This window comes from Centropristis striata, chromosome 4 (genome assembly GCF_030273125.1).
Source record: "Centropristis striata isolate RG_2023a ecotype Rhode Island chromosome 4, C.striata_1.0, whole genome shotgun sequence".
In the NCBI taxonomy this organism is placed as follows: Eukaryota; Metazoa; Chordata; class Actinopteri; order Perciformes; family Serranidae; genus Centropristis; species Centropristis striata.
Genome location: NC_081520.1, coordinates 10,658,460 through 10,686,318, shown reverse-complemented (window position 1 = coordinate 10,686,318; position 27,859 = coordinate 10,658,460). Strand labels below are relative to the sequence as shown.

At 37.4% G+C, this 27,859-nt stretch overlaps 1 protein-coding gene across 1 annotated transcript in view; it reads left to right on the top strand.

The window, feature by feature from the left end:
• Positions 1 to 27,859, top strand: part of lrfn1 (leucine rich repeat and fibronectin type III domain containing 1) — a 137,023-nt gene that overhangs the window by 53,401 nt on the left and 55,763 nt on the right. Inside the window, exon 2 of the mRNA XM_059331658.1 lies at positions 16,363 to 16,414. The gene's annotated coding sequence lies outside the window, so the exon portion shown is untranslated. The remainder of the gene's footprint in view (positions 1 to 16,362; positions 16,415 to 27,859) is intronic.

Here is a 27,859-nt window from a genome sequence, read left to right as displayed (position 1 = left end):
AATTAACAAGTAATAAGGCCCTTGTAAGTCCTTACAAGATGCTTATTAACATTATTGTGTGTATATAAGCTTATATAAGTGTTAATAATGGCATTACAAACACCCATGACCCACCCATTATGTCTTTGCCTTTATTAATCTTATTTTGTTTGCTTATTGATATTAAAATATACTTTATTGCTCATCTGTTATAAGTTAACTATAAGTTAACTATGCTTTTTGCAACTACCGGATCTAAAGCGAGAAAATGCCTTATTACTTGTTAATTAATGGTTATTAAGGACCTTATGATAAAGCGTTACCGAAACCGCTAATGAAAATAAACAATACAATCAAGTATGTTGCAGGAAATACTAGAATAAAAATTCTGGTGTGATTTTGTGTATTAAAGGGTAAAGTTGAGCATTTACCAAGCACTGAGGAGGAGATTTTAAAATATGGAGAAATATAGTGTATTGCTTAAAATTGTGTAACAATGTAGGACATATTGCCCAGCCCTATTCCTAAGCATAAACATGTTTTTTGATCTAATTAAATCCCTTAAAAATCTTTTCATGAATCACCCTTTATTATAAAGGGCTTAGTAAAGTAATTAGTGGCCTTATTGGTCAATGATGAAACATTAACTCATACATGATAGATCAGTTATCAACCATCAATAAGAGCAACTTTTGGGCTGCCAGGTTGATAAATGTAGGTCATTAATAAAAGGTAATAAACTCTGCTGCTGTTATGAAGGTTTAAAAAAAATCATTAATAAGCTCAGAATGCATTCAGATCATGAATACATTTATTCGGCCATTCTGAATGTTAAATAATAGTTATTAAAAGGCATTGGAACAACCTGTCTCCCAAAAGTTGTTCTCAGTAAAGTTTTTTACTGATCTATCTAAGCATCGGTAAATTACTTATTATCTATTTATAGACCTGGTAATTACCTTTTTTAAAGGGCAATGAATCAAACAGTAAAACCAACATACTGTGTATTTTATCTCTTCTTTGTAAGAGTAAGCTCTCTGTGCAGGCGAGCAGACTCTACCTGCACTCGAGGGCGTCACATTTTGATTGACAATTCTTAGCAATTTCTTTGCAAATTGTCTGTTTGACTGCAGCCCCATTTCATCGTGGCCTTTCTGCCTTTTGCTGCCCCGCCTCAGAATCTGCTGGATGGTGTTGAGAGCATTTGGCCAGTAATGTCATTTACTCATGCAGGCACATGCTCATGTTTTCCTCTCCTTCAGAAGCCTTTTTATCAGACACACAGATGTTCTGAACTGGACCCAGCTTTACATTTTACCGAGGACTTAAAATATAAAGGAGGACATATGATTTTTGCTCTCAAAATCTTAAGGTAACCTTGAAGAATCTGAAAGGGTTCAAATCTGTCTTGAAAGGAAAGCTTGACGTTAATGTGTGGCGGGGCATCCGATTTAACTGTAGTCAGTCTATTGATTAGGTGTTTATCAGCGCTTATCAGCCCATGAGCATGAGGGAGTAGAGGCCTGCTCCACCTGCTGTTAGGCCAGTTGATCATTATCTGCACATTGAATGGGCAACATTTGTTGTTTAGTGACACCCTCTACCGTCTGTAGTAATTATGCACCAGATCAACGGGCGGAAGTGACGTTAAAGAGTGTGAAAATGAAGGGGAAAGCAAGGAAACAGGGTATAAAGCACGAAAAGTACATATGTATGTGTCTAACAAACTCAGGACTTCATGGAGTTCATGACCCGCGTGAAACCAAAGTAAACAACGTTATTTGAAGTAACGTGACATAACATCAGTGTGTCACATTTTTACTTAACCAATGTAACTTTGCCACTTCCCAAATTAATTTTGTCCTCGTAAATACTTTTTGCATTTATGTGCTTTTATTTTACTTTCAACCCTAACCTGAACACCTAACTAGGAAGGTTTTAGCCATAACCTTAGAGAAGTAGTTTTGTTGTGTAAATCAAACAAACCGGCGGCTTTTTTAGTGCCTAAAAGTGTAAAAAACATATATATAAAATGTAATGAAACAGGGTGGCCGTTGAATGGGCAAGAAAAGCTTTTGTAGCTATTTTGTAGCTATCTATTTGTAGCTATCTATAGAAGTATATATATATATATATATATATATATATATATACTTCTATAGATAGACTCATAATGATCTACTGGCCTGCCAGCAGGTGGAGGAGGCCCACCTGGGTTGACAAGTGCTGATAAAGTAGTAGTAAAATGGAGTCGAATATGGTGGGCAGGGTGTCTGCACACATAGTGTTAGCGAAAACAGGATACCATGAAGAAAACAAACGAGTTATTGTCTTCTGCTGGATCCCTGCAGAACACAGTGAGTTTTGTGGCCTTTCTGTCAGAGGATTTTCCAATTTATCTTAATGGAAATCTGCAGCTTTTTTGCGGTGAAGACTAAGAGAGGCCTGAGCTGCATTTCTATTGAATTCAACATGAATGAATAACAAATAAATTAGATTGTATAGCGCATCCATACAGTAGAGTGGTGAGAATTTGAGATGTTTTACGATGGTAACAACAATAAAAAACAGAGCCTGCATGTGCTTCTTAGGCCTGTCACATTCACAAACACATTCCTTATCAGTGATGTGTCTTTATCCCAATCACTTTGAACCTGATTCATGTTCATGGCACATCTGCAGTGGCATGTGGAAAAAGTCCACGGTAAGGTACAAAATGGATTGGGCGTCTATGGTGGCTAATTCTGATTCATAGAATTGAGAGAGCTGTGTTAAGGATGTTAGGCATTAAAGAGTTGTCTTTTTCATGGGATTATCTGCGAAGGAGGAAGTCAGTATTCAGACAGAAGCTGACTGGCACGGCAAGATCAGCTTCCATCCAAGTAGAACACTTCTTCAGGCATGCAAAACATGCAGACTTAAGTCACATAATCCCTTTCAATATTAGCGAGGATGTCAATACGCTGACATAAATGGATAGGATACAACAGTTTTGCAGGCTTACTGTTGTTTCCCATCACAGTGTTTGCAGTGGTAGCTGGCAGGTTGCTATTATTAGCCACTGCAGTGATATAAATGTTACTGTAGATCCACTGACACCATGATGACAAAACATATTTAAACCGTTGGTGAAATGCTGTCCTGTCTCATAAAATATCATCAAGAGGATTCCATGCTGCGTTTTATTCTTTGCACCCCAACGTTGTGGCATTTATGGGGCCTGCAGATATTGGAGTAAATAACTGGACACACAAAGCTAACACTTGAGCACATCTCTGGGGCTAAACAAACAATGGCGCTCCGCACATTTGGAGTTCAAATGAGACTGTAACTGCGGATCATAACAGGGCTTTTCTGGTGTTTTGTTGAAGCACCGCTTTGTCAGTGTGACTAAGCAAGGCTGTCCAAGTCCAGCTAACCATGACTGTCTGAGAGAGCTATGAAAACAATCGCTTTTCAAAGCAAGTGTCTTCAGGCACAATGTTGACGTTACACATTCAGATGTTGCTAAATGTTGAAAATGGCATTGTCTTCACTCCCTTTTTGCACTGCCAACATTTCAAATCCTCCACTTACATATTGGATATGGCATTCAGTGTTGAACGCAACATATATCTGGATATTCTCATTACATCCCATCAATATATGCTGCTGCGGCAGCCCGCTTTCTGCATGGAACTCATTAAAGTTTCATTGCATCTCATCTTACCTTACCTTACGTTATTATAATCTAGACACTTATATAGATTTCATCGATCAGTTTAATGTGGGTGTCGTGTATGTATGTCCAACAATTTTCCATGCTTATCCCTGAAACTTAATCCTATACCATTGTACATCTGGGCTGCAATGTAGGATTAGTTTTTATTACTGATTAATCTGCTAATTTTTTTCTCTACTAATCTTTTGGTCTACAAAGTGTCAGAAAACAGTGAAAAGTGTTTATCCCACATTCTCAAAGTCCGTTTCTGTCTTTAAATGTCTTGTTTTGTCAAAGATAATCAGTTTGATAGGATATAAAACAGAGAAAGGCAGGGAAAAAAATCCTCATTTGAGTGACTGCAAAATGCATTTTCTGCCATTTTTTCAATGAAAAATTACTCTAAACAATTAATTATAACAGTAGTTGGCAATTATTTTTCTGTCAGTCGACTAATCAATTAGTTGATTAATCATTGCAGCTCTACACGGAGTGGAAGCTGATCAGTGGGGTTGAGGTCTTTCAAAAATTGTGAATTCCAGTTAAATTATTGAGTTTAAATTCCAGCAATGAACAGAAAACTAATGGTAGAATAATTATGATTTGAATTTGAATTAAAGGAGCTGCTGTAGTTTTAAATACAACTTGCTATGATTTTATGAGATTAAAATGTGGTTGGCTTTTATGTGAGTGAGCTGTAATATTCTCCACTCTGTTGGTACAAATTGACAATGATAGAAATAAAAGTTGGAATCAAGTTATATTGCAGGAGAACTGCCTTGTTTGCCCTCGTGCTAAATATGAATGGATCTGTTATTGCTTCATTCTGCCCATTTTATAATAATTTGCTATTTGGACATGGTTTGCTGTGTTTGGGATGTTTTGAAAATTGCACTAAATCATCTTTCACATCATTAGAGAGGTAGTAATAAGCTGAGGGCCCACAAATGACACATTTGGGTTTAAAATTATCCTCAAAATGCCTTTAACTTCGGCAGCTTACTTAAAAGCACATCTTTTCACTTTCCCTTTTCAACTCTGACAGTGTTATAAGCTATCTCTCATCACACTTCCTTTCTTGCGTTTAGTCTTTTTTTAAACTTAATGGTCACATCTAACATTAAATTGTTAGTTTAATCAGTGAAGTGAGTGTCTGTATGTAGAGGATTTAAAATGTGTTTTTTTTTAGTCCCGTCTCCCTGGCAGCAACAGGGCAGAGCAGCTGCTTGGGGAAGCCATAGCCTTGGCTTCTTCTTGTGCTGCTTTATGTGTTGAGACCTTGTCAGTAACAAAAGACATGCTGCTATGTTCCAATGTCGATGTAAACGCAGGCAGCACAATGCTGAGTTGAGTTCTGGGCCTTTTGTCGTAGTTTTATGGCTCAGATGAAGCTTGATTGCGCCGAGGTAGGTGAACGCACCATGATTTCCCCAAACAGCTGTTTGGACTCATTGATGCCAAGGACACATGATGACACAAAAAAGAGAAAACTCTTTTCAAAAGTGCTTTATGAAGGACAAGGTTGTGTTTATGCAGACCATGGCCAGCACCATTTTGTCATCCTCTTTGGCATAAAATTGAGGATGCATTTTCTCAGACCAGCTCTGAATTTAAACATTAGTGCCAGTACAATTTTTCACAGCTTTATTTGGCAAAGGGGCACCCACAAATATCTCTTATATCACAAAGAAAAACACCTTTTTTTACAAATGTTTTCTTCCCCCATTTGCATTTTTTTAAATCAAAATGGACATCAAAAATGTTTTAAGATGTTCTTCTAAAGTTTAAAGTAACCATTGGAATAGTATGTTATCATAATATCATAATAATTGTTTTTCTTTTTTCTTCTTTTTCCATAATGATGATGATTTATAATGAAAAAAACTACATGTAGAATGTATGAGAGTTTCCTTTTCATTTGATATGTTCCGACTGTCGTCACTAATTTAACTTCTTCCAAAACGCCTCTGCTTATTATGGAATTATAAGACTGTATATGTACCCCTGTATGCCGAAATCTTACTACAATAGGCAAAAATAACACATTTATACTGCTTGAGAAAACTCCAAGGTTTTGCCTTAAACTGCATGGAATTTGCATTAAGCTTGTGAAGAGGAAACTTTACATTTACATTTAGATACCTTGAAGACAGAAGTTGAGGGACTCAGGGAAAATGGGTATGCCAGTTTTTCCCTTGCCAAAATATAGACTTATATAACTTTGGAGCATTATTTCCATGAAATTGTTGGTATCAATGGATTTCTTAGTTTTATGATACCAGGGCATGCTCAGAAAGACAGCACATATCCTCAAGGAGTTGAAGAGGTTAAAGGATATACTGCATGTTTTCAAACTGAAATAATTAAATGATTCAAATAAGTGTGAGTCAATCAATGACATGACAATCACCTGACATGGTCCCAGTCAGTCCAAAAAGTACACGAATCTGAATCTGAGCTTCTCTAAACACCAGGGACCAGTTGTATACAGTAGAATCCACAATAATTAAGTCTGACATACAGTCATGGAAAAAAATATTAGAACACCCCTTTTCTTCAATTTCTTGTTCATTTTAATGCCTGGTACAACTAAGAAATAAGAGAAATTGACGAAAAGGGGTGGTCTAATAATTTTTTCCATGACTGTATGCACAGCTTTATACATTTTAACAAAAATAAGCCACATGCACGTTTCTGTCTTTTTCATGAATCTGGTAAGTTAGCAACTAGTCTCTCAGTGTCCTGAGCTCCATCCAAGATCTGAGAAGATTTTTAAAATTACAAAAAATGTTACTAGACCTGTGGTACTGTATAACTAATTTAATGCAATATTTAATCTGGCAACAGACAAAATCAGAATTTAATATCAGAATCAGAATGTTTTTTATTCAAGCAGGTCTTCACATACAAGGAATTTGCTGTGGTGTATAAGAACAAAGTACTAAAATATAGATATAGATTAAGTACTTCAGCAGCCTAAATAGGAAATATATAGAGTAGAAAAGTCAACATACTAAAATAATTTGAAAATATATAAAAATATAAATCAGTAGAAACAATACACTATTATTTAAATGAGGAAAGGAGTGTGCACAGTGTAAATAATTGCAATGTGCATGTGTGTCATGCTATTTTCTGTATTTATAACCTACCAGCGCAGGTTTCTTTGTTTTGTAAATAACTACTGTCCATGTTCACAGACAGAATACAGAATTTTAATGTCTCCTGAAACACAAATTAAATTTAAACAGGGACATGATGTACCCTTGGAAGAATATTTACAGTGCTGTATAATCGTATTTAGGGTGCTGTTTATTTGTGCTTTGGGCCTTGGCACCTCGTGCACAGGAACAGTTTACTCTGAGGAGAAGCCAGACTGGATTCTCCTCGCAGCCCATTAGGAAACAGTGTGCTGCTTTTAAAGCGGATGAACGCAGCTGACATGATCTGCCATTACAAAAGCTTATCCCAACCCTGCCTGCTGATGATACTGTATTTTTATTCTTCCATTTTTGTGTAACTGAGCGTAAACATGAGCAGAAAATGTAAACTAGAGGTAGGGAGCTTAATCTAATCCTGGTGCAAGACAATCTGTGAAGAGAGGCTATACACCAGAATTTGAAATTTCACTTGCATGAAATTTGTTGGACTTTTGTCTGTAATTATGCTCAGTTTCACACAAATAAAACCGCAGAGTATGTCATTTCCTGTGTGAATCGTGCTGATACAAATGTTTGAGTGTCAATAGGACCTGACTATCCCAAAAAACAAACACACTTTCAGGTTTGGATCATGCTCTAGGCTTATGGGCACTATTTTTAGTGCATGCTCTATTTGCCTCTCTGTCCTGTGCATGCATGAAAGCATGTATCACCTTGTTAGTTCAGAATACTCACATAATGGCTCCTTTGCCTCTGACGTCAAACAACAGCACACCTTCCAGATGGAGGGCAGGCAACTAGAGGCAGGTTATAAAATGCCTGATTTGTGCTGTTTCCAGCTGTTCAATCAATTAAATCAGAGAAAAACAACAGCTACTGTTTAGTCACAAAAATAGTAATACTTGTTCATAAAGGGGAGGAGTAAAAAAAAATAGGTAGAGAACATCAGCAGTGATTGGTTTGCCTTGGTTAGCCTTGTTCTTCTACCCTGAAAAACCAAGCAGGTGGCAGATGGTGATGTTCATTTGACTTTTGTTTGAATTCTGAATTTCCCCAAATATTTTTATTGTACCTGAGTTGTTTTTATGAACCTGAGTGCATCAAATACGTCAGAATAGGCTTTCCCCGAACACACATAATAACAATAAAAATAATTTTAAAAGACTAAATAGATTAAAAAATAAATAAACAAGATAGAAATAAAAATATATTAGTCTTGACACAAACCATATAATACCAACACAGAGAAAACAAAGAGGCTTAATATAATGTCAGAGTTGAATATCCATTTGAGTGCATCAAATATGTCAGAATAGGTACTCTTCAGGGGTGTTAACTATAGTTTCAGGTACTCCAGGATAGGTTTCCATACACCATAGACTTTCTGTGAGTTGCCAGATATATCGTATGTCAGTTTTTCAATGTGAAGTATTCCTACCAGCTCTCTCAGCCAGGTTTCGAACTTAGGTGGTGAGTCAGATTTCCACCCCCTCAAAATGCATCTCTTTGCTATGTGAATTCTGAATTTAATGAATTCTTGTTTTATTTGCGTTTCACACAAATTTCTCCAAACTAGGGTTGTATGTAAATAAAAAGAATAAAAAGAATGAATGTGAATTTCAAAATAAATCATTATAGTATCTTAAAGATGATGATACTGTCACTTTGCGCGGATGATATTGATTCATCAGTCTGGAACGATAAATCAACAAACGATATATCGCATCACCCCTTATCTGCATGCAAATATGATTTGAAATAGCCATATAAAATGACGGTAATTCTCAAGGGTATTTACTAACCTTGGCAAAGACAAGATGGCAGCTGTTCAAAACTATATTAGTTTAGAGGTTGTGGACCCAGTTACTGTCCTCCAGACTTGCGTCCGCACTGAGTCAAGATGTGAAAAATATAGCGTTTTTAAAATGTTGTATGTGTTACATCCTCTACGAGTTTCAAGTATCTGACTATACCTGCTGCATGCGGGTTCTTCCAAGCCTTCTAATTTGCACAGTGCATACATATAATTACAACCAAGCTTTAAACATTTTTGTTATTTACGATTAAAAGCCCAACGTGCATGTTAGAAGACAGCAAAAAGAAATGCTCAAACCATTTGGTGATAAATGTATTCAGCAGTTGTTGATTAATGATGCATTTAGTTCATAAATCATGACCAGCGATGATAGAGACGGAGTCAGAGCTGTGACATTGTGAACATTGTACGTTGTGCCGTGAATGCAGGAAGCCAGAAGTTGCTGTGTTAAAGCAAACCACTCTTTCTCGCGGACAATCTCTCATACCTACTGATTATTTATGTGGTACTGAAAATGTGCTGAGCATGGCTAAGTGTATAAATAGCAGTACGGACATCATCAGAGGCTTTAGCTCACGAGGGGGGAAAGGGGAGGGGAAAGAGCTTACTACCAGAGCATCAGATCATGAGCAACACAGACGATCCTCCCTGACTCATCAGGAACGGAGGGAAACTCTGATCCCTCGCATGCTTCTACTCTGCATGTTGAAGGCTGATGTGTAACCTGGCTGACCTCTGTGGCCACCGGTGCACAAGTATATGCTGTGCTTATTGCATAATTATTCATATGAGATTACTAAGTGCATTATTCAATTACCAAGCTCCCCTTGGTTGACTGACTTATATACGTGGGACGTGGTTTAGGATAACACAGACTTGCAAATGTTTCTTTTTTTTCTTAAAAATAGCTGCATAACCAGAGCAATTATTAGAGCGTATATTATTTGATGTAATTCTCTCAGGCAACTTGTATTATTGCTCAGTGTAACCGCGGTCACTGTCTGCACCATGGCGATATTTCTGTCCTAACAATGGAGTCACAACATCCTAGTCACGGTAAATATTATAGTAAAACATCAACGCAATTTTCTCCTCATCGTTTTACACCGCCGCCACCGCCATTATCCCTGTGTGCTCATGTGTTCCAGCTCTCTGCAGTGCAGCCCACAGTACAGGCCTCCACTTTGCCTTGGGTTGTTGCCTTTGTCTGGAGCTCTCTCATCTCTGGAGGTCACATTGGCCGCCCTGGAGGTACTGGTAATGGTCAGTGTGCCAACTGTGTGGGCAGTCTAAGAGGACCATATGCTGTCTGTTAACTCACACTTAGCGGAGGCAGCAGTGTAACACGGCTGTTTGGTATCTGATGAAAATCACAACATGCTTATAAAGCCATCAGTTAAGCATGCAGCGTATTTGAGCAGGTATTTCTGGCATCCTTTCCTCTTTCAACATGTCACTTCTTGATTTCTATTCCACACCGATGGCTTCATGAGAGGGATAACCAGGCCTTCTCGTCACTGTTCATCCAACTGGTTAGTTTCACACTGGCCCTGAGATCAAATATGTGTTCCTTTATGTGATTTTTATTGAAGGTTTTTTTTATAGTAATGGCCTCAGAATGTTTGTTTTAGACACATTGCAAGTCAGGCAGAGGCAATAATGTTTCTATGGACACCACTGGCCTCGAGTCACTCACCAAACACTGAGGTACTGGAAATACAGGAGGAGCATGTTTCTCTTTTCAGTATGAAATACAGGATTTTTGAGACCTATACCAAAAGGGCAAAAATTCACCCGTTGCCTGTATGTAGTGAACTTTTTAACTGGAATGATAGTAGACCTTTTCTATGTGGATTTTGCATGGATTTTTACAACCATATGACCATAAGGCTAAGAATATTTCACATTATTATAGATAATACATAAAGTATCTTACATTGTCAATCAATTGTATAAAAACAGAGAAAACAAAAATTATTTAAAAAGCCTAAATGAACTTTAGTACTGTATGTTCATTATCAGTCAATTGCTGAAAGAAAAAAAAAGAAAAAATTCCAAATCTAATTTCCAAATCACCTCAAGCATAATTTTCTGTGTTGTATGTTAGGTAAAAAAAAGGTTTTATATCAGCGCATATCTAACATATACACTGATATCTATAGATATCGATAGATATGTCAGTGATAGGCCAAGTTCCCCTTGATTGTTTGCGAATTCGCCTCAAACCACTTCCAGTCTTGCATAATGCATAATTCAATTTCTTGTTCATTTTAATGCCTGGTACAACGAGAGGTACATTTGTTTGGACAAATATAATGATAACAACAAAAATATCTTACAAGAGTTTAATTTAAGAGCTGATATCTAGCCTTTTTTTCATGGTTTTCTTAAAAATAACCAAAATCATTGTCAAGAAAACCATGGAAAATGGCTAGATATAAATAAAACTCTTATGAGCTATTTTTGTTGTTATCATTTTATTTTTCCAAACAAATGTACCTTTAGTTGTACCAAGCATTAAAATGAACAGGAAATTGAAGAAAACAAGGGTGGTCTATTTTTTTCCATGACTGTACATGTGGTAATGGAACAGCAATGATTGTACAGAAACATTTGGTGTAATTCAATTTCAAAGCCATGCAGCAATAACAGCATCAATAAAATAATCTACATGCCTGAGACTTTGTTAAATTACTAATACGCTATGTATGTATGTAATACGCTGTATGTGCTATATTTAAATGAACAATCTTTACTTAATTTAGCATGTGCACCACGGCACCATACGTATGTCTTCTTGTAACGTTATATTGCCCCAATGAATAAAAAAAAATAGGAAAAAACTACATTGTGATTCTCAAGTGTGTCGATGTTTTCTAATACCTTTACTGTATTATCTTCTGTTGAGTATCCATCTGCAAAGCAAGTGGAAAAATGTCCACTAAAACGTCCATTTTGTCACTGTGTGGACACATAATCCAAGCTTACAGTTATCCAAATGTCTGCCTCACCCTGTGTGCTGAAGCTCCGAGGTCCTGAAACACTGAACAAATAGCTGTTTGTCCTTGAGGATGGCTGCAAATAAGATGCCAGGGTTGCTACACTGGGTGCAGAAATACAGAGAAAATCAAACCACCTCCCTGACAGCTGCAGCTTTAGCATCTAATGAAAAATAAATCATGTATTAATCATCAGACTCTAATTACAAAGGAGGTTATGTTTTTGGTTCGGTTCGTTTGTCAGCTGGATTACAAAAAGAAAAAAACTACTGGCTCAATTTTTACGAAACTTGGTCGAAGGGTATCCAAGTGCACTTTTAGTGATGTGTTAGATTGGACGCCTATGTTTTTTTTGTTATCTTAAAACTGTGATACTGTTTTACAGCTGAAACTATTAGCCGGTTAACTGATTATCAATTTGTCAGAGAAATAAGTAGTCTACTGTTTAACTCTTTTTTACCCAAACGAAAACATTTATTTATTTTCTGGTTCCAGCTTCTCAGACGTAAAGATTTTATGCTTTTCTTTGCCATGTATTATAGTAAACTGAATTTCTTCGGATTTTGGTCGGATAAAACAAGGAATTGGAACATTTCACCTCGGGCTCTGGAAGATTATATTGGACACTTTAAAACAAAACAATACATTTATTAATGAAGAAAATAAAAGGCAGGTTAAGGCGGGTTTAGCAAATAATTTTTAGCCCTATATGTTTGAATTATTCCAGTTAAATGCTGCAAGTCGTCTGTTTTATTAATCCTGCAAATGCAGATATGGCTGGAGGCAGCATATGAGCCTAATGACATTTGATCACTGAAGGATGTTTTGCAGCAAAAATGATTTTGTTTTTGTGTATGCAACCTTTCCCTTCCCCACTGCAGAATCACACATCCCACTACCAGTACTTCTAATTAGAAAACAACAAGAACTAAAATGTAGAGAAGAAAATCCTCTCACAAACCTAATCGCTGTCACTCATTAGCAGTGTGTGTGTGTGTGTGTGTGTGTGTGTGTGTGTGTGTTTGTGTGTGTGTGTGTGTGTGTGTGTGTGTGTGTGTGTACGGCACATGTGTTTGATGTGTCTGCGTGGGAGTTTGATGAATAGATGGAGGGGCAGTTAGCATGCAGTCACAATATGTAAGATTACAGCTAAAGCAGCAGGAGTAGCTCCGGTGATATTTGCAGTGTGTGAGTGTGTGTGCAGTGTGTTTTAATCAATTCCTTAGTGTTGGATGCTTCAGGGAACATGAACATAAGATGGACGTCTCAGTGAAGTGCGGCATGCGTGAAATTGTACTTCTCACATCACTGTCTTAGGTCAGTCGGAAAACTGGACATTATGTAATGGTATTTTGAAAGTGAGTGATTCAAGTTGTATGAAAAACTTGACACACTGGATGATGTATCAGATTGCTTAAAGGTACATAATGCAGGATTTTCCTTGAAAAAACATGAATTCATACAACAATAACAACATGATCTCCAACCTAAGCAAAAGAATAGGCGTTTGTCAAAATGACTCATAAGACAAATTGCGTACACGTCATTATACATACACGTACGGTTCATGGTTGTAAAGAAAAAAAAGGATGCAGTTTCGTTGAATTTTGGCTACAAAACCACTTATCTACAGTCATAGAAAAAATTATTAGACCATTTTTTTCTTTAATTTCTTGCCATTTTCCATGTTTTTTGATAATAACCGAAATCATTATCAAGAAAACCGTGGAAAATGTCAGATATCAGCTCTTAAATTAAACTCTTATGAGCTATTTTGTTGTTATCGTTATAATTGTCAAAAAAATGTACATTTAGTTGTACCAGGCATTAAAATGAACAAGTATTTAAAGAAAACAATGGTAGAATATATTGTTTTTCCATGACTGTAGGTTTAGGGCAAAAAACCTCCTGGTAAGGTGTTATAAAATACAGTTTAAAAAGTACAAAGAAATGTATGTTAATGCTGGAACGGAAGTAATTTTAAAGACGCTGTGCTGCCAGATGTAAACTATATTGTTTACTTTTGTTTTCACATGGGACACAAATCCCGTTCTCCTGTTCAACCCATCCACCTCCCCTCCTACCCGCAGTGCAAGTCCCGCATTTATTCTCAGCCTTGCCATCACTCATAATTATCACGGCTGCTAGAGGGCGGTGGAGGACAGCCTCAAATGTAGATATAGATCGTATTTTGCTACCTGTACAAACGACCTATGGGGTCAATTTTGAGACCAGACCATTTTCAAAACGAATCCATCTCAATCATCACTTATGACCCACTATACAGTATGTGTGTGGCGATGTCTGTTTCTGCAATGACCCTGTCCTCTTCCTGTATTTTCTCTTTTCTTTTCATTTTGTTTGGGATGTTTCTCAGCATCACCCATAAAGCTACAAAAATGGCGGACACAGCGCCAAATAAACATATGCTTTATAAATAGAGCAAGTGTAATGCCAAGCAGACAAAGCGTTCCAAAACGAGAGTGAATCTTGGGTTCGCTTTCACTTTTGTTGAGCCCGGCAGGAGGGGCTAAATTTAAATGCTGTGTTAACAAACAGCACAACAAAATCCTTGCATAGTGTTCCTTTAATAATATCATAAGAAACTCTAAGCTGAATGTTTGCAATATCACCTACAGGGTAAGAGAGGTCTTGTAGTTGTAAACAAGACACTAAAGAAGAGGAAGAGGCACGTCTCTTTCAGGTGTAATGGATGGCTTACTGAACAACCTTTGAAGGTTGCTCTCAATGTCGGGGTCTTTTGTGGATGGCCCACCTTGTTTACACTTAGTAGAAGTCAGTGTTGGGGTTGGTAAATATGTCTTGCTTGGACAAACACTTCTGTGTTGCTTTGGCTGTGGCTGATAAAAAAGGGCTGTTCAGATCCTAATCAAGATTGTTGCTTTGGCAATTAAATCTGACAGAGGAGAATCGGAGCTATTCCTCTGTTGTCATTATTCTTGAAAAAAAAAGAAAGGTGGAAAGTGGTCCCTTTTTCTTCATCTACAAAAGCTTCAATTAACTGTGATAGCTCCATGTACGCTTTTAGTTGTGCACTTGGGAGAGAGAGAACAAATTGTGGTTCCTTGAATTGTTTTAGCCTATATACAGTACTGCAGCACTTTAAATGAGTTCCAAGTTTATTTGTGTACTCTGAAAACTATTTACAACTAACCTGTTTTGTTCGGCTTCATGCTGCAGAGCTTAGTTTTGTGCATTTGATAGGTGTGCCTGAAAGCTCTGCACCAGAACCACTTGAAAGTTGATCTTTTTTTGCAACTGCACTGATGCTCATATTCATGCACAGTATTTATGTGCTGTCAGCTGGTAAAATCACACGAAAAAGATAAGTACAGTCTATAAATGCAGTTAAGTGCAGCCAGATCCTCTGAGGTCAGTCACTGGAACACACTTAGTTGAAAAAAAAGTGTGTTAAAGGATGAGTGATACTTCACATTTAAAGACTTTGGAGGGTGGTGTTTTTTCCATGCCTTTCGACAACTAAATACACAAAGTAAGAAATGGATTATATTGTGTATTTATCTGCTCTAACGTAAGCTGTAAATGGTAGCATGTCTGCCTAATGAGCTTAGCACCTACAGTAGTTAAGGCCACGGAGCATATCATCACCTAACTGGCTTACATAAGTTTGTGGGGTTACTTTGCATGTCAGCGTCAAAAACGCCGTGTTTATAACCTGTATATCCACTGTGTAGTGTTTCCTCACTGAAGCTGCTGTCCTGGATGGAAAATATATTTTTCTTTAAATAAACTGGATACAGAAACAACATTGTATATTTTTCTGCCATGATATCGACCTGTAATAGCAAATCGGGTGTCATCCACTTGAACACCTTGGCCTTTTTAGTTTGAAGCCGGTAATGTTGATATTAATCAGCAGGTTTGCTCGTTTGACAGAGCTGCAGAATCAGTGCAGCTGTCACTAATGAACTAAAAAGGTAGGGCTAATTAAACATAATCTATTGGTTTATGTGTGTACCATCCAAGCTTGTTGTAGTATTGAATAGCATTTAACTGGAATGTACTTTCAATTATTTTCCCTCCTACTATATTTGAAAGTACTCTTATATTCACATACTGTATGAAATTTCTCTATTACATTTATTTAATTTATCCATCTTGGATTGGTAAATGCATAGGATTCTTTTGAATCTGTGACAGTCTAATAATACACTAATGACACAACATTATACAAGGACCCATTACTGTGCAGCACAAATGAAGAGTGCACAGCCCACAGACAATCATTCAAGCCATCATTCAATTAATTCACTGCATTTAATAGTCGAGGAATGAAAAAAAAAACACATTTGTGAAAAGAAAAAGCCAACCAAAAGGTAACGGAAGTGCTCCAGTCCAAGGTTAATTATGAGACAGACTAAAGACATATTAGTCATGCATATATAGCAGGAAATCATCTTTAAAGAAGTGGACAGGTAAAATGGTATTTGTTCCTCAATTTCTTTTCTTTTAAATTCCCTCTGGCGGAGAGGCTCCTGGCAGAAAATGATTGTTCCACTGCTTCAGAAATATCAAATCATTTGTATTGAGTCTGGGATGAATTCAAAGATTGAACTATAAATTGAACCTTTTTATGATTCTGACACTATTACAACGGGTGCCGTATGGCCCCCAATGTTATTTGTGCTTGCACATTAAGGTGTGACCGTTTATTTCTCTCTGCAGACTGCTTTGAAGTGAACCCTGTGAGGAGCATCCAAAGCGACACAGTATTCTGGTGAGTTCCCAAATTGAAATTAAAACCCTCTTTGCATTTGCATAATATACTACCACACATAGCCCATCCAGACTCTGAGCATGAGCGTAAAGTGATGGGGCAAAGGGATAGAAGGGAGAGGCTTTGAGTCTATTGATCACTCAGTTTCTATTCCACAGGGTCAGTGTTTGACTCGCCATGCATGCATATATCCCACTGCATGAGACACAAAGGCAAACCCTGCTGTTTTACCCATTTTCTTCCCTTTTCCTCCCACATGTTCAGCATCTTTCCCCCCCCTCCCTGTCACATGCAGATTTAACCACATGTTCACACGCAGAGAGAGAGAGGGAGAGAGAGAGCTTCCGCCGAGTGACACTGTTAGCTATCCTCTCACATAGGCAGGGTTGGGCTGGCGCCACGGCTGTTTGCCTCATAGCCTGCGCAATGGGAGTCGGCTCCATTATCAGAGCTACTGCTTCGCCACCCTGCAGCAAACCCAGCATCCTCTGCTCCTGCAGATTTAATTTCTTATCTCAATAGGGAAAACAGCCCCTCTGATGAACAGCAGAAAACACCCAGGGCTGCTTTGAACACGAATTGAGAATACATACAAAAGATGGTTTGATGAACTTATGAACGGGCATAGCATTGATATTCCTCACAGGAATTTGTGGCTGGCCGTAGATATTCAAGGGAATTTGCTTTAAACTGTAAATAATTATTCAGGGAAGGGAAGCTCTCTGCACCATTAATCCAGTGGTGAAGCAATAATTTATAGAGCCGCCATCAAGGACATATCAAGCACTGAATGTCTACAAGTACAATGTGCTGCTGCTGCTGTTGTGTGCTTCACTTTCCAGGTCTCTCTGTTTGCAGAAAACAGACAAGAAACAAAGGCTCTTCTTCATCTGCTGCACTCTCACATGACATAAACTCAGCGTGAACTGGTGCCACATGTGTGCTGCTTTTGTTAAGTCTTGCGAGAGCACATTAACACCTCTCTGAGAAGAGTGTATTTAGATATTCTTTCTCAAAAAGGCTTTTGTGCACCCCCAAAAAAAAGACACCTAAGCTTCCTATTGTGGTGTTATCTTTTTTTCCGCTATTGTTTTCCCATTCACTTTACTTTTGACAACCTGTAAAAAAGTTTTTTCTTGCTCCATTTGGTAAAAAGTCCAAAGTCTGTGATGGAAGCGAACGATTTGACTTGTTGTGGCTTTTCCAGCCTTTTTTACTAACAGCTTCATCAATGTCAGGAAACGCCACTACAGTGGTAATTGTATGTCAACGTTCCCTAGGCTCTAAAACAAAAGTTATAATGTGAACACAAAGAAGTTATTTAACTTGATATACCCCTGGCTAAATTAGTTTTCTCATGTTTTACAGTTATCACCAGGTAGGGCTGCGTTTACTGATAGTAGTGCCATCTTATCTGTGTTTGAGCATGTCAAGAGTAATTTATTATAATCATTAAAGCTTCAAGATCTTCTCTGCTTCACAGTTCTTTGAACCTGGTCAGAACCCAATTATGGTCCTAACATAAAAAGAATATTGTAATGGTGGATTTCTACTCCAAATGCACCCATTAATCATCAGCAAATAGTGTTTTTTCTTTTCCTGTCCGTTCCAATGTACGGAGAATCTGAACACGAGAAACCACCAATGGTACAGATGACTTCAGTGCTAAGGGACAAAACACAAGTTTATTCATTTTTCATGAATGGTTAACTCAATGAATAAACAGTACACACACACACACACACACACACACACACACGGACTTTAAACTTAAATATGTGCAACAAGGTGTTTTCAGACCAAATTCTTCCATTATATACCTTCAAGGTTTGTTTTTCTGTTCCCATTCACATTGCCAAGAGTAACCATGAAGTTAAGGTTCTTTATTTCCCTGAGTTAGATAGTTTGTGTTTTGTGTTGTTTACATGGCTGAGGTGTTTTTTTAAATGGAGGTTGCTGCATTGGCTTTAAAAAAAAAACAAAACACTGTATACCTATGTCTATGAACACTCACGCCACATGTGATTCCTCCTCTGCTGGGAGTGTACCTACTCTGTAACAGGAGATAAAGTAGTTGATCAAAACAGCGTACTAAAAACCACAATTGTTCCTTGTAATTGACGTGTGGACACAATAAAAATGTTTTTTTTTTTAGAAATTCTCTAGTTCTTGGAACTATGAAATAGTTCCTCCAGTCCGAAAAACGCCTATCATAATAACTGCACGCTAGTAAAAGCAAGTTTGTGCAACGTTGCATGTATGTGTGCTCGTGCAGAAATAGAAACTAGTAAGAGAAAAACATGAGAGTGCACAGACACCATATCAAAGCATGTTTGAGAGACATCACCACACGCCTGGCATGGCCGCTAAACGCTGCAGATATTGATTCTGATCGTTTTCAGATGGCTGGGGTTTACATAATGTGGCACCGTGAGAGGACATTGATTTTTCTTGCTTTGAACCGCCAGTCCTGCAGGATGCTTTTCTGCTCATGGGGAGTGTCTGGCTTCAGCATTGCTCGGGGAAGCAGAAATCGGCCATATCAGCTATTTGGCAATTGGTTAGAAATAGAAAGTTAATAATCCATAGTATGAGCAATAACAAAACCTTGTTTTTTTTCACCAAGAAATAAATCAAAGAGGATGAAAACCTTTTCATTTTTTAATGAAATAAGCAGATTATTATCATGGAGTATGGGTTGAGTTGAATATCTCTCTTATGATTCTTCGAAAGAGATTAATATTTATTTTGCATTTGGAACATTAGCCAGGCAGAAGACGTGAAATTGAACACAAGCTGATGATGTGGTCATAAGATTATTAATTATCCTCATGTTCTTTGAGAAGGTGACCGTAGTTTCTTTTGGTTGAGAACTTTGTGCAGGAAATGAATTTGACCACTTTGACATCTTATTACATTTGAGGAGCAGGTGACAATGCTTTAATTAGTTTTTTTCCCTCTAAAAAGATGTTTTATGAAAAAAGACTGCACAGAATGTTAGACGGCTTATACAGACTCAGAACTCTATAATCTATTTAATGCATTCGTTATTGTCTTCATATGTCCTTGTTAGTGCAGATGTGTCTGCTTTATGGAGTTTTACTCCTTTCGAATGTTATCAGCCCATTAAATGGCTGTTATGTCAGGGTTATTACCCTACGAGGTGTCCATTATCAGGAATGAATGGACCACGCAGAGGCCAGAAACGTCCAACGTGCAGGGTATTAACTCGCCCTACCTTGGTCCAAAGAAAAAAAATTAAGACCATAATTCATATTTTCCGTTTTCCTTGTAACACCTTGGGGTTTTGATTAATACCAGCAACGGTCATTACCATCACATCAGGTTCTTCTACAATGAAAACATTGACACACTACTCCAGTAACCTGAGATAGTCCACTCAGCTCATAGAACCCTTTGGCTAAATTATTATCCAGAAATCTAACATTGTGCTTGCAAGATTTAAAGTCAATAACTTAGCATGCGGTTGTCAAACAGTAAATATAATTTCACAGTGTATTAAACAGCAACACCAGCTAGCTATCCAGCTGTGTTACAGTCTTCTTCCTGTTGTTTTCACTGGACGAGGCACTAAAGAACACACGGTAAAATACATAGAATTTAAGTAATTGCGGTAAAATTTAAAGCCTTTACCACGTCCCTGCTGCTATGTCCCTAGTTTAATTAGGGTAAGGCAACAGTGCTACATACAGTCATGGAAAAAATTATTAGACCATTATTTTCTTAATTTTAAGAGCAGATATCTAGCCATTTACCATGGTTTTTCTTAAAAATAACCAAAATCATTATCAAGAAAACCGTGGAAAATGGCTACATATCAGCTCTATTATCAAACTCTTATGAGCTATTTTTGTTGTTATCATTGTATTTGTCTAAACTAATCTACCTTAAGTTGCACCAGGCATTAAAATGGACAAGAAATTGAAGGGTGGTCTAATCATTTTTTCCATGACTGTATAAAGGTTGGGCTACACCGTGGTGTAGCACTCTTTCCTCACAGCAAGAGGGTCGCCGGTTCGCCTCCCGCCTGCGGCTCTTCTGTGTGGAGTTTGCATGTTCTCCCCGTCTAAAAACATGCACTTAAGTTTAATTGGTGGCTCTAAATTGCCCGTACACTGTAAAACTTTTTACTGTAAAATTACAGTAAATTACTGGCAGCAGTTTCGCCAGTAAGTTACTGTAAAATTTACAGTACATCTACTGTATTATGAAATAAAGGTCGGTTTACTGACAAACTGTCTCATAACGAAGAAAAAAAATAGCGTGACTTTTAAATGTTTAACTCTAAATTATGTTACAACTAATCCATGAAAACTCTAACTATATTAGTATTACCGGAAAAACACATTGTGATTATTTCAGCCCAGACAAAAATGAAATAAAATAAAACGTTTCTTCTTTTCGAAAATAACGGCTTTATTTTCCCGACATGCTCAGCTGAAAACCGTAAATTCCTGTAAAAATATAATTTTGACCATTGGAATGCCTGAGCAATCATGATAACTCCCACTATGCATTGTTTTCACAGCAATATACCGTACAATCATAATACAGCCAGTTACTGTTAGAATTTTGACTGTAATAGGATAGGCTCCAGCCCCCGCGACCCGAGGATGTGGATATGCGGTTAACGAGAATGAATGAATGAATGAATGAATGAATGAATGAATGAATGTATTAAGGTTAAGGAAACAAAAGGTATGTGGTCAGATTTAGGAAAAATAATTAAGGTTTGGAAACTTTTGACATTACTGAACAATAGCACATTAGGACACTTACATGATATAAAATGACATAGGCAAACTGTTTTTAATGAGAAAAAACTTTTACAAACATGCTACTACAAAGATACACCACAGGTCTTCAAATATTATATGTAAGAGATAAAAAATGATGAATCAAACAGGCCTATATTGATAGTGTGGGGACAGGGTGAGGAAGTTTGAGAGACACATTGTGATGTTTCTGCTGTTTATTGGGAGAAAACTGTGTAAGGGAAGAAAAAAGTAAGTCTTCAAAGATGCAGTGGTAATCATGTTGACAAGCATTTTGATTAGATTTTTTCCGGCTCAAACTACAAAGATGTAAAACTGAGCACATTTCTTATTTATTTTTTACAGAATCAAAGTTGTCAGAGTTGTCAATGCAGTAGTCGAAACAAATTAGGTTTATCAGAGTTATCCTGATCGCAGGCTCTGTTTCAGACTGCTCGCTGACAGCCAGTGTATGAATACCGCAAAACAAAAAGGTAAAATGCGTTTGATGGATACTTGAGATTGCAGCAAAATAAATAAGCGGGTAAATAAATAAATATTCTATAATTTAATTAGTGCTGATACTTTGGGATGCTGTTAAAATGCTTATTAAACAGTTCTCCTCCCCTGAAGTTTGGCAAAGGCTTCATAAAGCATTACCTCCGGTTATAAAACTACCCAGTGTTTTCTATATAGAATTAAATCAATATCATAATGTTTAATAATAATTAACCAGCCCTAAGCAAGGTATTTTATGAATGATTGATTATGCAGTTAGCAGTGCAGAGGATAGGTCTTTGTATTTAGGTGTGAAATAGAGAGTTATTACTCTTTATTAAACTGTGTAAGATTTCAGTCCCTGCAGTCTTTTGCATGTTGTAAATTAAATTAGGTTTTTCTCATGTTATCAGGAAAAGGCAAAACCAGTTGACATGAGTCTAATATGTTGTGAAATTGGATTGGATTAACCGTTCTCCTCCACAAGAATACACTCAGCACGCCAAAGTATAGATTTTTGACTCATTTTGAAATTAGACTCTCTTCATGCAAATGGCTGTTTTGATGTGTTTTGTTGGCATCTGCTGCTTTTCTCAGGGCGCTATAATTAAACAGGAGGAGGCCGCAACCCTTCTTTATTCTGTGTCAGTTTGAGAAATGGCTGTTGCGAAACGCACTGTGTCAAAGCAATGCAAGTTGAACAACAGCTAGATTCCACACACAATGGAATCCATTTTTAGGAGTGTTTGTAGCGGCGGTTTCTTGAATTAATCTTCATTATGTGGCGGTGTGGATGTGTGAAAATGCACCAAAAACCAGTTTGTGGAGAATTTGCTCAACTGCATCGCACCACATTTTGTATTTATCACAGACATATACAACTGCCTGCAAATCAGAAGTTATGGGGACACATTAGTTGTTACTCTACGGCTGAAAAACTTATTGAACTGCTTTGAGCCTGTCTGCTGTAATGGCTTAAGTCGCGACACCCCCAATTATAGATAAACTAGATAAAATTACAATGGGGGTTAATAGTCGATGTTGAGTTCACTTTAACAGAGTTAAAGCACCTTGAGCTTCCTACATTGTTTCCTGACATTTTAAGAGCAGCACTCCATCACAAGATAAATAATCGTTTTGAATTAGAGAAAAATATCCCATATTTTTTTTATTTACTCTTCACGTGTCACCACCCGGGTTTACACCCACACCCACATCCCCTGATCTGACAACATCCTCCGGATAACTCTCATATATCATCATTAAAGAGCACGGACTTGGGCACTTTGTCAGAGTTTGCAGTCCAGTGAAAAGGCACAAAAGGGCCAGAAAATAGATCTCTCTGATGAACACTAGATTATGATGGAGAGGTGAGCAAACTTTCCTCTCATCCGCTGCCCACATGTGCGGTGCAGCGAGACTTTGCCACCTCACGCAGCAGCAAATTGCTGTCTGATCCCAAAGACAAGCTGCAAATGGGATGTAATCCTCCTGGATCTTTGTTAAAAGCTACAGTGAAATGCAAATCTCTGCTCTCAATTTTAAATGAGAGCAAAGTGGAAACTGTGTTTCCATAAGAGATCTAATACATATGCTAATTGATCGCCACTTGATTATGTTTACCTATACATATGTATTGTTTGGAGTATCACTGTATTTAGATGCTATCCAAATACATTTACATTCCAGAGTCAAGCTCTCTTTAACAGCCTGTATTATCAGAGGATCAGCAGCCTCTTTCAGCCTGACAGCTATTGTTGTAATGTGACATATGAATTTCTGACATAAAAATTCCCACTGAGTTCTGTGACTTTAGAGCTCAACCTGACAGATTCTGGTTCAGCCGCAGTCTGCCTTTCCTCAGTTTCAGTTGGCCCACCTCTGAGGGAGGTGTGTCTAAAAATAGCAACCTTACTGACAACATGTTCGCTCTCAAGTCAGATAACATGCAGTGACTTTATGTAATAAACCTGAGCATGTTATAGAGACAGGAATATTCCATTATAACGATCTTGGACAGCTGAGTGTATGGAAACGTCAATCAAAACAATGAACATCGACACATACACTGTTATTAATGCAAATCCACTATCTGTATCTGCTTATTTCACAGAAAGACCTGTTGGTATGCATCTATATTTACATTTGTGTTTGGATTTATACTGTAAAAGGCCAACACAAACAAAATGAGACAAGATGTTCATGAAAAACACTCCTTTATTTCACAGACTTAAAAAAAATGAAATCTTCTCTTATTGTTTCTGGATCAAATTAAAGTCCTTTTTAAAAATGATTTTAATCCTTTTTTGTCAAAGTAAAACTGAAATTATCTTTCGTCTTAAGAAACAAAAAATTAAATTGAATTTTTTTTAACACTAATCCCATAACAAATAAATTAATGAAGAAAGAATATCTCTTCAAATAATCAAAGTAAGGCTTTGTTTTCTTTCTCCTACCTTTAATATTAACAGAAGCCGAGATATCTGGACATTCACAAAGCACACAGTTTCATGTCTTGTGTGTTATCTTCACACCTATTTTATTTTTTGACGTTTTTCCGCCCTGATTCAGCTACTGACGGACTGACATGGGGCGTCTATCTACTTTTCACTTTACTTGTTTGTCTTCCTTTTTAGCAGAGAGATCTTAAGGTCCTCACACCTAAATGTAACGCTGTTTTAAACATGTGATTATCACTGTCAAGCGATCACAGTTAGGTTAGAATGGAAACAACACTGCCAGTTTAAGCTAAGGTAAAGGAAAAACAACTGAATGTGAGAGTAGAAGGTGATGCAGCTATGCACAGAAATTAAATTTGATAATTAATTTAATTAACAACATCACAGTCTCTATTAGACTTATATCTACTAGAAATCATACATTACTACATTGCATGTTTTGTAAACATAGTAAGGAATTAGTAGAGTGTTTAATTCTGTCTGGCATTGGTTGTTTTTGTTGCCGTGCTCAAGACCAGTGCAGCCGCCTGCTGAGTAAATGTTTCTGTAACATTTCTACATGACTTAAAACTAATTAGCACATCAATTATGGGGATGTTCATTATATATAATGACCTTTACCACTCTTGAGCGGTTGTGGAAAATATCGTCATGGTATTTGTAAATTTTCACAAGTTAGTATGCTAAAAATAGAGCCAAATTGAATGTGTTGTCAGGGGGAATGAGGGGCAGAAAGACAAGGCATAACTTTTTTTTGATGATTTCTATGTACTTAAAACAGGCTTTTTTTTCTTCTTAAAAATGTGCATAACATTTAAGATTCACTTTTATGCCAGTAATTTATTTTCAGACAGTGGAAATAACACATTATATAGATCCATTACACACAGAATAATAATAATTTATTACATTTCTTCTAATTATAATGATTATGGCTTACATTTAATGAAGACCTAATATTTAATGTCTTAAAAAAGTAATACTACACAAGAACAATTTTAAAACGTATGTTTAATATGGAAATGTTGGTCTCTAAAAAGTATATCCATGTATATGCACTCAATACTTGGTTTGGGCTATTTGGCTTGAACTACTGGAAATGGACTTTTCCATGATACTCTTATTTATTGAGATATACCTGTAGAGTATAGGAAGAATGGGCTATATAGTTTAAGTTCACTGTTTTATGTTCCAAAATGCAAATGTTAGTGTTTGTAATGCATCTGTTCAGAGGATGGTGCCTTATATTGGTAACTGTCTTCTTTTTTTTTTGGTTGTTTATAGTTTTAACTCCTATGATGAATAGCATTATAGCACTGACCTCGCTCTGAGTCATTCCGTGATGCTTTCTACCAGATTGTAAGTCAGAATGTGTCTCGCTGGGCTTTTTCTGCATTATATTCTGTAAAAAACATAAATTCTTATACCAGCACTTATTGGGCAATATATACGCTGATACGACATAACAGTGAGGGCAAACCATGATGACTGATGTGTGTTGTCACCACAACAACTCACAACAGTCGCCATTATGCCCTGCCAAGTCTGTTTTAATCTATTTCTATGGGGACAACAAACTTTGATTAATATTTGTCCAATGTATATGTGTCAGAAATATGTACAAAGGCTAATTATACACTAATAGTCTCTGGGCAGGTTGATGTTATACATTAAAAGCAAACATATAAAAAGCAGACAAAAGTAAAGCACATATAGGACGATACTGTTTAAACAGGCACAGACTAAACTAAACATCACAAACAGTAGTCTTTTATGACTTATATGACAGTCACAATCAGTGGAATTTTCTTACAGAATATTAGGCACACAACAGAGAGAACATTCACAGACACAGTGTCCTCTGAACAGGAAAGCTTGGCTATCCTGCTCATCCTGTCACCTAAACAGGATGAGCAGGACAGTTAAGCTTTCCTGTTCCAGTAATGATACCAAAAGGCACTGTTTGGATTCGTGCTGTTAATAGCTGTTCTGTCTGTTTCCTTCACTCTTTTTCTCTTTAGTGGCCATCAAGGGCAACTCAAATAAAAAAGATCAGAACCGCTGGGAAATATAATATGTTGCTGTACACAAAGGAAGGTGTGGCAGCTGGAAAAGAGCTGAGCTTACATACTGTATGAAGCATTTTGGTTTTCCTTTGCTTATATTCTATAAATTGTATTTTTTTTTTTGTTGGAGCCACTGCGGCACAGATAATAAAATGCCAAACAGTCGCTCAGTGTGACGTCTCACAAAAGTGCAATGTTTAACGGTTCACGCTGTGAGCTCCTCTGAAGAATTGTGTCAGTGAGACCTGGCATCTCTGGAGACAGACGTAGTGGGACGTCCCGGGATGCTGCAGGAAAGATGAGAGTTGCCAGATTAAGAGCGTGGTGAAATGCAGATTTCGGCTCTCTGATCCTCCCACAAAAAATAATTTTATTTAGTAAACGGCTCAGGAAGCACGTACAGATGCATCAATTACAACTGCTTGTCAGCAGTTTGATAGATCAAATAAAAACGATTTAAAAACGGATGAAAATGTTGAGTACAAACATGACAGGGTAAGACAAAGCACAAGAGAAATTCCTAACAGACATCATGTTTCCTTTGTTTGAGATAACTCCCCCCCCCCCCAGTTGTGCAGCACAACAAGAAGAGCTATAAATTATTCAGGTGCTCCCCGATGGCCGCCCATTTACAGCCGCTCACTTGACTGGACGTATTCTCCTGCCTTATTCCTCTGTGATCTGCCTGTTTTAAAATGGCAGCAAAATACATGTGACCTCTGAGTAGGACTCTGCCTGCTGTAATGCTTAATTTATTCATTACACTCCCCCTGTATTGCGCCGCAAAGCCGGTAATCGTAAATACTGTAGAATATCAAAATGAATGTGAAGGGGAAGGAGCGCAGAGGATTATTACAGCTATATGTAAATAACAAGGTGAAATATGGCTTCTTCCTCATCACTGTGCAGGCACAACGAAGAAAGAGGCGAGAGAGGAATAACAGAATGCAATGGTCATAGATAATAACACCATTTGCTGTATTGTCGCCCATGAAGGACATCTCTCTCCAGACAGCACAGCATGTCATTTTTCTACACTGCTGTTCCTTCATTCATGCTGATGTGTGGTTCGCTGTAGCGACTGCGAGGAAAAGGGAAGATGGTTGAATGCCCCCCTCTGTGAAGCATGTCCACGGGTTTTAATGCTCACATCCCCACGACTAGCTGTCTATACTATTTGAGAGCTCAGTCAATTTTTGCAGATGTATGGTCATGACATTGGAAAATGGCATATGACAATAAATTCTTGCAGGATGTCAGGCTGTCTCTGCAGATTGTGACACTCCCTGCAGGTTTGAGGATGGTAAATTTTGGGTTTGCTCAAGCTATAATCCTTCAGACTTTTATGAAGTCAAACCCTGTTTTTTTAATACTATTTATTGCAGGGTTTTTTTGCATCTAGATAATACCTCTTGGTATTAGTAGTTTGTATTATTAGTGGCAGATTCTGCTGCTCATGGGCAGGAAATCTGTCTTCACATGCACAAATGATTCACCGGAAAACAATGCTTGCATGAAATCCAGCCAGACTGTCTTCCCAAGAAGAACGACAGCATCAGTTGTTTCATCCAAATCGACATCTGTTTATGTTCAAGTGACAAAGCCTACTAGCAGCTGTAGCAATTATGACGGGGGTCAAAGGAGGAA